The following is a 13,490-nucleotide window of genomic DNA, read 5'->3' as shown; positions in this document are numbered from 1 at the left end:
GTCTAATTTCCAGCATAATCCAAATCGGTATCAAGGTAGAAAATTTGAAAACAATGAAGCCACTTTTATGATTTCTAAGTTGAAAAATAAATAGCTCCAACAGCTGATACACCAGACTTCATAAATCTTCACCTCCACCGGATCTTTCAACGGCATTTCATTCATTCATGTGTACCTGCCTGGATTTTCCACCGAGAGGGGGCTCGTTCGATGTCCCTAGGGCCATAAAATTTTAACTACCAACGCAGCAACAGCGAGTGGCAAGTGCGGCCTTCACCTTGCAAAAAAATCACCGAAGAGAAGAGGAAAGTGCTTATCCCGGGGAAAACTTTCCAAAATAAAAACGGACCCATTATTTTATTGCCTTTCGAAGCACCGTTAATAGACTGTCGCTGCTGGAAGGAAAGAATCCGTACCCCGAAACACAGACACTGACTGCAGCAGACAGTTACCGAAAATTGCTCAACATTGCCGGAGAAATTTGTAGAAAGAAAGTCGTAAAAGCGACCCCCAAAAGTGCTTTAGAATCTTCCGAGAGACAGAAAAAAAAGCTGGAAACCAAAAGGGAAAAGACGAGGAAAACCCATAACGCAAGGTTAACGCGTATGGTCATAAAACAATCTAAATGCCTTTTTTACTACTACACGATTACTACTAACTCGCTATTCTCACAAAGTGTGGAAACGATTTCTTCCGTTCCGGTTGCTTCTTCTTCTTCTTCTAGGTTGTTACCCGATGAGAGAACGGCTCCTGTAACACGCACTTCCATTCCGTTCTATGTTACTTCGGTCGGAAGAAGGTTGCTTGCATGCGCTTGTTGCTCGCCAACATTGTTGGCCTTTCTCGGCTCCACCCGGCATTTTATCGGTGTGTCCACTTTGTGAAATTTACTCCAGTGTTGCTTTCGCTATTCTCGGAGTTTCCACACCAATGAAGAGGAAATTTCGCAATAGCTTCGTCAGCCCTTCTTCAAACCCGGGAACAAGCAGCCAGTCGGTCGCTTTTGGTTGAGTTGGACGTTCAGTCGGTGGTATATCACATCGTCAAAGAAGTGTGTTGGTCGTAAAAATGCTTCGGTGGCCTTGAAATATCGATTGACACTGCTGCTGGCTGCCGGGACAGGCCAAACCAAGGAACGCTCAAGTTGAGTTGCAACACTCGTCCTGGCAGGTTTCGTTTTGGTGAAAAAAAAAACTAATACCAATGTGGTTGGCCCAGAGGGAAAATTGACGAAAAAATCAATTTTTGATTTCTTCGGGTATTTACTTTTCTTTCCCTGAGGTTCCTTGATACTTGGTAGACATTGTAAACACAGGCTTATTTAGTACCAATTGCAATATTAATTATTCATACATTGAAGCATTATCCATGTTTGAATTCAAACCTTACTTATTCGTAACATCGTAACTAGTATAAGTTGTTAGTGTTAGCTATCGAGATAATTTTTTGTGTACCAAATTTTTATTTGAGAAAATTCTTACAAAGTAATAAGCACTTAAAAAAACTGCTGCAAAATAGACTTTTTTTTTTAAAGAAATAGTAGCAAAGTTTTTTCAATTTTTTTTTATTAAATGTCCGACCGTAACATTTTGATTGACTATGGAGATATTTGGTAGATTCGAACTTGAGCTTGAGCTTGCTATCAACTACAGTTCACCTGCGGCCCCTTCTTGCCAATGGCATAATGGATGCACTCCGTGATTTGGTTCAAAATAATCAACATTACCCAATGAACCAACTGAAATATTGCTGGAAACAAGCAATACAGGATCTCTTCAAAAAACTTCAAAATGAATCAATAACGACGCCGGCCAAGTCCGTGTAGTCGCTAGAGGAAGGAAAATGCAGCACACGTGATGATTTGTTTTGCGGCTATACGCCATCCCTCCACAAATCTCACGCTGATTTTTGGGAGTTAAGGAAATGTGGCGATGGAGATCACCTTGGTAAGTGAAGTGTCCAAGAAAAACTTATGCTTTTTCAGTGAAACTTCTATCATGTCCTTTGATGCAATCAATATACAAGTTGTAAATAAAATTTTCGATAAAATAGGATTCAATCTTTTCACCTATTCTAGCAATAAAATTCATTGGCACACGTTTTTAAACTCTGTACAAAAAATAAAATATTTTTCTCTGCAAAGTTATGAACAAACAAAACTTTCTATTCACTAAAATTTTAACAAATGACTGCTTTTCAATTAAATCGTGTAATAATCTTTTAAATGATGCTTTGAAAAACTTTGTTTGAACTTTCGGGGATTGTGCTAATGACTGTTTTTGTTTTGAATATCTTTGCTGCATCGATAGAATTTAGTTAAACCTGATATAGTTTTGCATGTACTTATTAAAATTCCAAAACTATTTCATTGATAAAATTGATTGAAACAAATTTTTTTTTCTGGTAGAAATACTTTGATGAAAGTACTTACACAAAGGTCTTAAAAGCAATGGAAACATCAAAATTCAATTCTACTAGTTCGAAAAGTTAGTTTCAACCATGGATTATCTTTGAAGTTCTTTCTCTAAAACATTTCCATTTTAAATTTTCCATTTTTTAAAAGACACTAAAAACCAACTTCAATGCATCTTTATATATCCTGGCTTCGAAATTCCACAACATTCTAAAAGTTTTTCGAATACGCAAAACTTGTTAGGCTGATGAGCGTATAGAATTGAATCACTTAGCTACATATTTTAAAATATTTTAAATTCCAACATTATTTGCACACAAACGATTTCAGGGTGGCCAGCGAGGTTTTTTCCCGGTTTTCCCGAATGAAATTTTATGGTTTCCTTCGTTTCAAAATGCGCGAATAAATATGTCCATTTGACAAAAACTGAAGATATGTTTATGCAAGTTGAATGTGAAAGTGTAAGAGGACTTAATTCTTTTTAGTTCAATCATGAAACTCAAAAGTAATTCAAATTAAGGTGATCGTAATACGGTAAGAAAAAAATCTAGTTGTTCGAACCTTAACCGAAAATTTTTACTTTCTTTTCAGTCTTTCATACCATCTTCGTTTTTTATAAGAGAAACTGCTATATTTTTATTATTCGCATGGATAAATCATATTTTTGATATGATGCCATATAATACGTTTTAAATTTCAAGTTGAAATTCTAAATTTTTCTATTGATATCTACTGACTAAAATTCTGATATTTTTTCTTCTAAAGCTCTTAAAACAGATTCATATGAATCTTATTCATGATAAGCAATCTGATATTTTATTTCGGTTCTCATATTGAATACTGAATCAATTGGATACCTTTAACATTTCTATTAGAATGCGCTGAGTTCTAGATTATATGACCTATCTCAAAAATGCATGTTTTTATTCGATTTTTTATGTAATGTAAACAAGAATCCCACAAAAACTTGTTCTCTAGTTGCATCTTCTGTCTTCTGTGCGTTTATCAACTAACCGAATAAAATGGTGGCATCTTTTTTTCTGGCTTTTTTCCCGCATGGGACAATTCCCAGTTTTCAAAAGTCAAAATTGAGCAAAATTTTAAAAGAAAATATTTTCGCAACCAAATTAAATAAGTCCTTCGAGGTCATGTCGTTTGTCAGAAATTTGATTTTGATTTTTGAACTTTCCTTTTTGACAGTTTTTCGTGTTTTAGTACATAAAACGCAAACAAAATATTTAATTTTTTTAGATTTTTTTTAAATGTTTTATTAATCAAATGAAAATTTGAAGTAGGGTGGATTATTTTTGATTTTTGAGGTACTGTAAACTAAATTGAAAACAGCTGAAAATAAGTAAGACCAAGTCAAAAAAAATTTCATTGTTAAATCTATTTAAAAACTACCATTGATCATTAGATTTTTGTAAAAATAGCTTTTCAGTAAATTTTTCGACCGAGGTAAGACTTCATGGCTAAACAACTGAATTCATATCTCTCGTTTAACTTTCTATTAAAATTAAATTTTTTTCATCAAATAATCCGATATTTTAGTCGGACTTTTCAAAATAACTCCCCCAGTGTAAATGTGTTTGATAAATTTCTGCTAATTTTTCTAAGTTTCGTTTCAGTTAAACGTGTTTTTCTGAAAAACAAAAATTAGCTCCTGATGCCGATTCGAGCTTCGTCAATTCTGGACTAGTGTATAATTCCAGTTATAAGATAGATGATAAGCTTAAATCTTAGTTTTTGAGATGTGGATTCAATAGAAGACTGTCTGATTTCAACAAATGAATTCACATCACAATTGAAATTTTTTATTTCTTTTCACTTATTTCTTCATTCAGCTTTTTAAGTTATATTTTTTTCAGATATTCGCGAAGAAAGTGCACAATGTTAAAAATTTTCAATTAATTAACGCTATAAAAGTAACTACTAAGACTTAACGTATTAAAACTTTACAGTTTTGAAACGTTTATTTAATTTAAAAAGATTTTTATATTCACTGCAGTGCACAAGATGCTTGAGCTAAGAAATAAGCTAAGTTTGTGGTCGAGACATCTCGATTTTTCAAATATTCTCGACTTTTCCCGGCATTTTACTAATTAATATAAAATCCCAACATTTTCATGCTCCTCCCAAATGGTTAACAATCTTGGAATAAACGACTATAGATTGTAAACTTTTTAAGAGAAATTTCAGTCATGATGATATGAATGTATTTTAGGATTTAATAATCCATAAAAATTTTTCCCGGTTTTGATTTGAAATTCCCGGTTTTTCCCGGTTTTCCCGGTTTCATTTTAAATTCCCGGTTATTTCCCGGTTTTCCCGGTTCGCTGGCCACCCTGCGATTTAGACATGACGTATATATACATGTTATGTTATATATACATGATTGGGCTCTTGTTGACAGTAAAAAGGAAAACAGATGCACTTTTTGACGACATTATTTCAAATCTTCCTGTCCGTATTTTTACATGGTCCGATTTAGCGTTTTTCAATTTAAAAGTTTTACTTCCACAAAATCCAACGAGATAATTTTGACGAGGCTGTCATAAACACGACCAATCACTATTTTTTCTCATGGCAAACTTCTGGAGACATCTGCTCAATTCGACAGGAGTTTTCTCTTCTAATAGTTTGCAGTTTTTAACGCTGCTCAAGGAGAGGATGTTCTTGATAACCTAGCAAGCAAGCAGAATAGTGAGCTGTTTGTACTTGTGGTTTGGACTGTTCTGTATTTTCTACGAGATCTTGATAGTTTTTGGATTGTAGCCAATCCGCAATCCCTTTGAATTTCAATTTATTAAATTATAAGTTGGCGATAATTCAAGTTGCTTAGGTTTTTGAATGTTGTCTTTTTTGCGCTCCAAATAGAAATTAAAAATAATAAATAGTATTCCTGAATTTGTCGAGCTCTCAACAAGGTTTATACATCAAGCCCATCATTTTTTTTTTTTTTTTTTGAAAAGCTTGCAGATTTTAGGCATTTGAATTACAATGTTTCCACAGAAAATATTGGCAAATAATTCGTGAATTCTAAGCAAATCAAATAGTATATTTTTCATTTTTTATTATGCAATACAGACTCCGTTCATTTCTGTCTACATTCAATTTTAATCAACATCCGATTCTGGCACATGAACAGATTTTAGAAACAACATAACCTTATAGTTTTCGTTATAACAGGGTTAATTTTATCTAGGTGATCTTGAAGGGTGATTATATAGAACAATAAAAACGAAAATTTAAAATTAGTAAAAAAAAATCAAAATGCTTAAAAAACATCGATAACTAAGAACAAACAAGCGTTTATGTGAAGATCTGATACTCAAATATATCTGCCGTTCGACTTAACCTCGAATTTGGTGTAATCAACATTTATTTCTAAGTTGAACAAGTAAGATGTTAAATTAAATCAGAATATAGAAAATAAATTGTAGAAAGAGATGTTTCTTGTGCTTTTGCAGAAAATGTTAACCAACAGGAAATTTAAGCTGATTTATTTTTAAAATTTCTCTTTTCTTAAACAGTTTGAATTGGATTCAGATATGTACATTCCCGAGGGACCATTCTGGAAGGTGCAGAAAAAAACAACGAGAAGAAACTTAATCAATGTAAATTTTTTATATTTTTCGAATATTGACATCATTGTCCTGACTTTAACGAATATTTTTTTCAGGGCCATTGCCAACTTCCTCCAGAAAGCCTCGAATTTGTTTTCCGACCATCTAATCTTTCGTCCTGGTTGCAACCTGATGGGTCCCAGACAATTTTGGATGTCGCGGGTTAAACAGCAGCTGCAATCCGAAATAGTCATTGAGTATATGCGTTTGCGCTTCATTCAAAAAATGAACATGGTTTTAACTTTCAAATAAAAAATTACAGAAGATTTTACCTGCTTTATTTAATTCTTATTTTTCTTAAAATTTGTTACTTTAGTTTACAAAAAACAGGATAAAACTAAAAAAAATTCAACCATTTTTTCCTTGAAGAATGCTTTACAAAACAGAAGTTTCATAAATTTAGCTTACAAATATCTTGAACATTTACATTGAAAATAGTAGTTTTTGTGAAAATATCATTCAATGGCACGAAAGACACCAATTTTTGAAGCTCAATTACCCGCTTAGCAGTTATCTATATTTTTTCAAAACATGTTTGAAATACTAGAAAAAACCTAGAAATTGATTCTACTTATTTTTTAAGAGATCTCTGAGGGAAAAATTCATAGTAAAATAAGTTTTAAATTCATCGACAATTTTCACCTTTTTGTGTATTTTTTTCCTAGCTACAAAACGTCAAAAATACATCTGGCATTCCGAATTGGATTTCATCCATTGCTATATTAGTCATAATGCATTTTGTGGCAACGGAAAATGTTCTTGTTGGCCTGATTGAATTTTCGGGTCAGAACCAAACAACCATATTTATGTTCTAGTAGACGCGTAATTTTACTGATTTATCAATAGAATCAACTTAGTGAACATTCGGTTTTAACAACACAAAATGTTCGGGCGTGTTGCCAAAATCGAACGGGGTCTGAAAATTCACTTCATAAACAAAAAAGATTTTTAGGTTTTTAATTAACGTCTAGAATAATTTTTAACTTTTTCAATTTTTGTAAAGATTTGCACCACAGACTAGGAAGCATAAAAAAAAACTTCTTTCATTTTTATAAAGAACAAACGTCTTGCTTTATTATGAGGTATATTGCATTGACTTCAAAGTTATAATAATAGGAAATACATGTATGGGTACAGTATCATTTACTTGGATTAATTTTAAGATTTCTGAATGATATAAAATGCATAATTATAAGCATGAACCATGCAACATTCATGTAGGTTTTTTAGTCATTATTGAAATTTACGTTGGTTTATGCTTATCTTTATCTGATAATCCACTTCGGAAGAATTAAAAATTGAAAAACCATTCGAATTGATAGGTTATTATCAATCCTGAGTTTCTCTGTTTTATTATGCAGTCCTAGATTTAAAATTTGCTAATTTTTTTTTAATTATCATCTTCTCAAGTAAGTATCCTTAATTTATGTTTAATTGTAGAATCCAATATTAAATTTTCGAATTGAACATATCGAAAATTTTCAACATATACAGTTGAATTGCGAACTCCGTTGAACCATGCTCTAAACAACAATATTTGTTCTTTTATCTTTTATTCCAGTTCTAGATTATAAATAGAGATTCAAATCATAGAATTTTTCGAATTCTACGAGTTTTTAAGAATTTCGGAAACAATTCTGAACTCGAAATCGAGTTACTAAATTCATTCGAGTTCCTAATCTGGTTTATTTTCGTCAAACTTAAAAGATTATGTTTAAAAGTTTTTTTTAAATAATTTATCCAATGCAAATATTATACTATAATCCTTAAAATAAAGAAAATAAGTTATCCCCTTTCCCTTTTTTTTATATTTTACACATAACATTTAACTTTTTTTTTGGGTTGTGTTCAATAAATATGAAATAGCAATAAACATTTGAATTATGAATAGTGAATTCGCAATTCTTACTCTTAACTGGTTGATTCTCAGTTGTTTTTTTTCCAAAGTCATGGTTTAAAGTTATGATTTTAATTTGGGACTAAGAACTGCGGTTCTGAATTATCTAAAAGTCAGCGTAAAGTTTCGATTTTTTTTCCTAAAACTTTAATATGTGTATCTAAATTAGATTGATTCAAAAATAGGAGTATGATCGGGAATCAAATCCTTAAAAAAATAATGGTCATTAGATTAAATCGGTCATTGGCCCGCAAGAAAGCCGCATGACAAATTTCAGATCATTTAATCATCTCGAAAGACTCGCTCAAGACGCTCAAGTTTGTTTGAATATTCGATATTGCATTGCACTTTTCGGCTTCAATTTTGTTGCACATGCATCGATTGCTCTACTAATTCGGGTTGCTCAATCTAGATTTATCATTTCAGATTGCTGATGAACGCAAAAATAAAAAGAATTGTTAGAACTCAAATTCAGTTTCTTGTGTGCTTTTAAAAACTATGTGAATAACATCACAATTCATTAGAGCCATTCCAAATTCAACAGCATTTGATCGATATTTATTATATATATTATCAGTGTTGAAAATTCCATTACGATTCGTTTTGTTTCAAAAAAGTTACACGTGACGGTAGCCGCAAGACGAAAATTAATTTTGGACACCGTTAGAAAGAGCACATCTTTAACGTCATAAAATCATCTACAATAAGCATTCTTGAATTTATCTCGCAAGTATCCGGGCCAGGAAATTATGGGCAATTTTTTGGAAATACTTGGACTAACCGGGGAATTTCTTTAAAAAAAAAAATCAATACCAAAACCGATTCGGACAAACCTGAATAAAATTCGAAATATTTACGAAAAATAATGAAGAAAAAAATTAGGAAAACTAACATTATATTTAAATTATACTTCGAAGCACTCCAGTATCTTTAAATTGCGACCCAGCGATGGGTCTTGACTCAAACATTCAGTCAGCGAAACTTTTTTGTAGAGAAATGAATCCAACTTAGATGAAATTTCAGGGACAAGATAAGAGAAAATCGATGTTGAACAAACATGCGAAAAAAATTCGCCTTGTCTCCCGGTGAGACTTGAACCCACATCTTGCGCCTCTCCGGGGCCCATGTATTAACATTCTACTACAGGAGACCAACCATACGCCACTAAGTTGGATTCATTTCTCTACACTCCAGTATCGTTCAAGTATATTCACCTTCAAAAGTATCATTATATTTATTTCGATGAAAAAACCATTTAAAAAACCCATTCGTATTGGGCCTAAAATTCGACACGATAACTCAATTTGAGTTTGTTGCTGAATTGGCAGAAAATTTATATAAATCCGGCAGTTCTCACAAAATCAGAGCATCTGGGACCAGTTTATTAATTTTTTTTCTTGAATCCAGGATTTTCATTAAGGATTAAACTCAAAATCTGGCTAAATCCAACCGCTGCTTTGTTTGTGGTATCTGGTTGTGACCTTGAATCAAAATATTCAGAAAACTTATTTCTTTGTATGCAGCTAAAATGAGTATGTTTATAGTCAAAAATATCATATTGATTCTATGTATTATACAAAATTGATTCTGATGATTTTTTGAATCTATTAATGCTTTTTATTTCTACTTTACAATTAGGTACCAATTGTTATGAAAATGCACATCCATACTCAAATATGGAATTGGACTTCAAAGGTTTCGTCTTTATTCCAACTCAGATTGCACATTTAAATTTTTTATAATAGAAATGTAGATTTTTGTGGCACACACTGGTTTTTTCCATGGTTCAACAAATATCAAATAATTGATTGTGGAAATACTTATTTTTGTACTTTATAATTATATAAACAATATATTTTATTTGGCAAAAAACAGTTGAAATAATGTAGGATTAAACTTATAACCATTGGGTCTGTCAGCTAGCATTCTGCCGACTATTCTGTCGAATTCGCCGGTTGAGTCAGTAGTATTTTTTCTCAACTTTGATCTCACCACAGTCACAAATTAAATAGGAAACACAACCTTTTTCATCATCAGCCGCAAATCAGCTGACTTTTTCTTCTTCTTATGCACTGTTTTACATTTTTACACAATTTCAGTATGCACGATTATACTACGATGCTTGTTTAAACCTTATTTTATAACCTATTTGATATTTTTAATAAAATGTGTAAAATGTGTGCTGTTGATATATTTTTATTTAATTTAAATTATTATTTAAATACATATGCTAGTCTGCAGCCATACTTTATTGAAAGTTATGTGATTTTGACAAGTGTTTTTGTACTTTAATCGTTTACTAGAACCGAAAATCAAAAACTATGCAAATTGTAATAATTTGTTAGCCTTAATACGCTGAAAGTATCCGAAAATAACCTAATTTTATTCACCTAATTGAACAGATTTTATTTTAATGTTTATGAACCAACAAATTCAACGTCATAAAAAGAAACGTTAACACAGCAACAATATTTACAAATAGAAAACAGCTTTGCAACCATCTTGGTCTTCCACCCTCTCAAGTTCAGCCCGTTGCCATAACCGTAGCGTCACGTCAACCCACACACGAACAAAGCATCGCATCCATTAATCCCAATCGGCCATAACCGTTCGTAATAAATAATAAACCGAACCTTGCCCTGTCAATGATTTTGATCTATTACAAATGACACCGTGTGCCGTATTCGTCTGCTCTATGAATAGGACGAAAAGACTTGGCCAGGGGCAGAAAGGCAGGCAGAGGCACGTTTTCTCGTCAATCGCCTATCAACGTTAAAACAACGGCTACCGGCGTGCGATGACAAACACTGTCCCGCCAAACGGCCGGGTGCGAGAGCGAGACACAACATCATTCGAACGGTGACGACGGGATCAACAACAGCAACAAGAGCGAAACTATTAGCAAGCCACACCTTTTAAAAGGGCGGTACGTAAAAACACACCGTGAGCCGTGCCGTTCGTCCGACCGACGGGTCTCCGGCTCTTGATTTGGTTTGGATTTTGCTTGCCGTCGCTATATTCGAAACAAGCTAGCAGCAGCAAACGGAGAACAACAACACAACACAGCAGAAAACGCATCGACGAAACCAGCACCTGGGAAATAGTGTGTTGTACACGATACGTTGCTGGCCTCGTCGGAGAGCCGACGGCAGAAGAGCGCACAAAGGGACGACGATCGATGTCCATGTGCAACTGCACCGGGAGGTGCTGCCATCTGCCGTTGCATAAACGCGATAGATTGGGTTTGTTTTTACTGCGAGCGGAGGGATCAAAGTGTGCTCTGATGGATTGGTGATGTCTCACTAACACATTGCGAGCAATGTTCAAGCGAAATTGACAAAAGTGAGGTTATGTAGGAGGGAATTAAATGTTTAAGGTTTTCTTTATAACAATTGATGATTGACAACTTCAAAAATCAATATAACAAATTCTTGATGAAATGACATATTTTGAAACTTTTAGCTTATGCTCAAAGCTACCGATAAGAGCATTGTCTTAAGGGAGGCTGCAGCTGAACAGCTGTTAGATTTCCGGTGAGTTTTACAATAGATTACCTTAACATTCGGCAGTAGACCAGTTTAGTATGATTGGCACAGTACCTGTTTGATGATTACTACTGCATCTGGGTCCATAGAGTCACTATTTTCTCACAACACTTCACTCTAGCACCGTAGAATTCACTTGTGCTTCTACTATAAATCAAAATAACAACACAACAGAATGCAAACAAACCGAAGTGACAGCAACGGCAGTGCTGGCAGGCATCACAAATACCAACGCACGGCTCTGACATTTGTGAACGTTTGTAGTTGTGAGTTTCGGCTTTGGCAAGAGAGGGATGTGAAGTGTGAAAGCATGGTCTCAAATGAGTGCCCAATGAGAGTGAGTGACTATCCACTACTCATGTACTGCACGACTGTATCGAAGAATACGTCGAACTGGCGGATAACCGATTATTAATGGGTAGTCATTTAAAATTGCTCCTCCTATCTGTCAATGGAGTGACGAGCAGAAGTTGTTGTATGTATCGTTGAAACAAGTCATGGTCAACATTGGGGAGATCTACGTCGGGTGTTTGGAGCATTTTATAAAAATTCAATATGAATCTTTTAACGAAGTACAAAACTTCAATCGAAAAAGGTTTTATCTGAATAATTAACTTATTCAATGAACTTGATTCTACAGTCTTTAAAAATGATCACTGAAGAAGTCAGTAGTATGCTTTTAAACAAATAAAGAAATACATAGTGTAATCAAAGTAAGCTTATTGGTCTAATCGAACTCGTCAAAATGCAACCATCAAACCATGCTGAAGCAAACGAAAGCTATTGATTTTCAATTAAGGCAAGCACAAGCAGCGGAGGATTGATTTCTTTTCACGGTGAGCGCTGCCTGGCAGGTGTCAATGACTCAAGCAGAAATGATGTCGCCGTTCGTTGGGCAGGCAGCAGAAGTCTTGTTTCCCAGTCAGAGCGCGCTGTTCTATGTAAGCAAACACAGCACAAAGCGAACTCACGGCACGGTTGGATTGTCGAACAGTCACGTAAACAGCTATCAAGGTGGTGTGCGTCAAGATTGTGTAGGATCTCGTTCAGTACATACGAACGTATTCTTCTATGTACTTTAAACACAGCATACAATTTCACACATGTTTCCCGGTATCCCCAACGAACTCCAACTCAACCCCAGGGCAGGGAGGCATTCCGTTCGATTCGATTAGTTGAAAATCGTGAGCTTCCAGCCGAGCTGGAGAACATTTCGCTCTCGGAATTTCGCACCAAATCGAGCGCATTCCTCCGATTCTCCTGATGCGATATTGTAGGAAAACATATAGCAGCGAAGACTACAGCAGCAGGTCTTACCGGTATTGTTTCTGCCTTCCACCCCAGATCCTCCTGTGCGGTGGTGCCACTACTGATGCACCAGGCAGTAGCGGCCTTCGTTGCTGCTGGAGTCCTCTCAGGGTGCTGCTACCTTTTTTTTCAAGACCCACGGTCAGGAGCAGGTCGGCTCTTGTGTGCGCTGCACTTCGCACCAAGTCGTCGTATTCGTCGTCGTTGTTGGACACAACATGCTTATGCTTTTAGGGCAGACTGGCATTCGTTCGCTCGTCTCGTCGTTCTTCCTGGCTAGGGACTGGTCACCGGGAGAGTTCTCGCCGTAAACGACCACGGGATAACGACGACGATGGCAATACCGAACGGCAATAATAACCAGCGCAATGGCATTGCAAAAATTACGCTGAAATGCTTGCTACAGATAGTTGCTCTTTCAATGTGGTATTAGGTTTCATATTCTGTTGCGCTCGGGTCCTTCCGCGGTTGTAGCGATTCGCGTATACTACGTAGTCCGCGATTTTCGTCGTCGTTTTGTTCCCCCTTTCTCCTCTTTCCCTAACACTTGTTCAAACTCTAAAGCAACAGAGTCCTCTAACAAGTTCTCGGTTTGTAGATGATGTAGTGACGACAGGCCCCTTAATTGCTCAAGATCACCCCAAGGCGATAGATTTCCCCGTTGTAACGCACCCACCCGGTCCGACGGTTTCGGTTTCGGC

General features: G+C 35.0%; 1 protein-coding gene across 2 annotated transcripts in view; it reads right to left on the bottom strand.

The window, feature by feature from the left end:
- Window positions 1–11,673, bottom strand: part of LOC129748498 (uncharacterized) — a 279,431-nt gene extending 267,758 nt beyond the window's left edge. The window contains exon 1 of one of the 2 annotated variants that reach the window (XM_055743148.1): window positions 11,536–11,673. The gene's annotated coding sequence lies outside the window, so the exon portion shown is untranslated. The remainder of the gene's footprint in view (window positions 1–11,535) is intronic. The other variant, XM_055743150.1, reaches the window with a different exon arrangement.
- Between the last annotated feature and the right edge of the window lie 1,817 nt (window positions 11,674–13,490).

The sequence above is a fragment of the Uranotaenia lowii genome, chromosome 2 (assembly GCF_029784155.1).
Source record: "Uranotaenia lowii strain MFRU-FL chromosome 2, ASM2978415v1, whole genome shotgun sequence".
In the NCBI taxonomy this organism is placed as follows: Eukaryota; Metazoa; Arthropoda; class Insecta; order Diptera; family Culicidae; genus Uranotaenia; species Uranotaenia lowii.
This window is presented reverse-complemented; position numbering and strand designations above follow the sequence as displayed.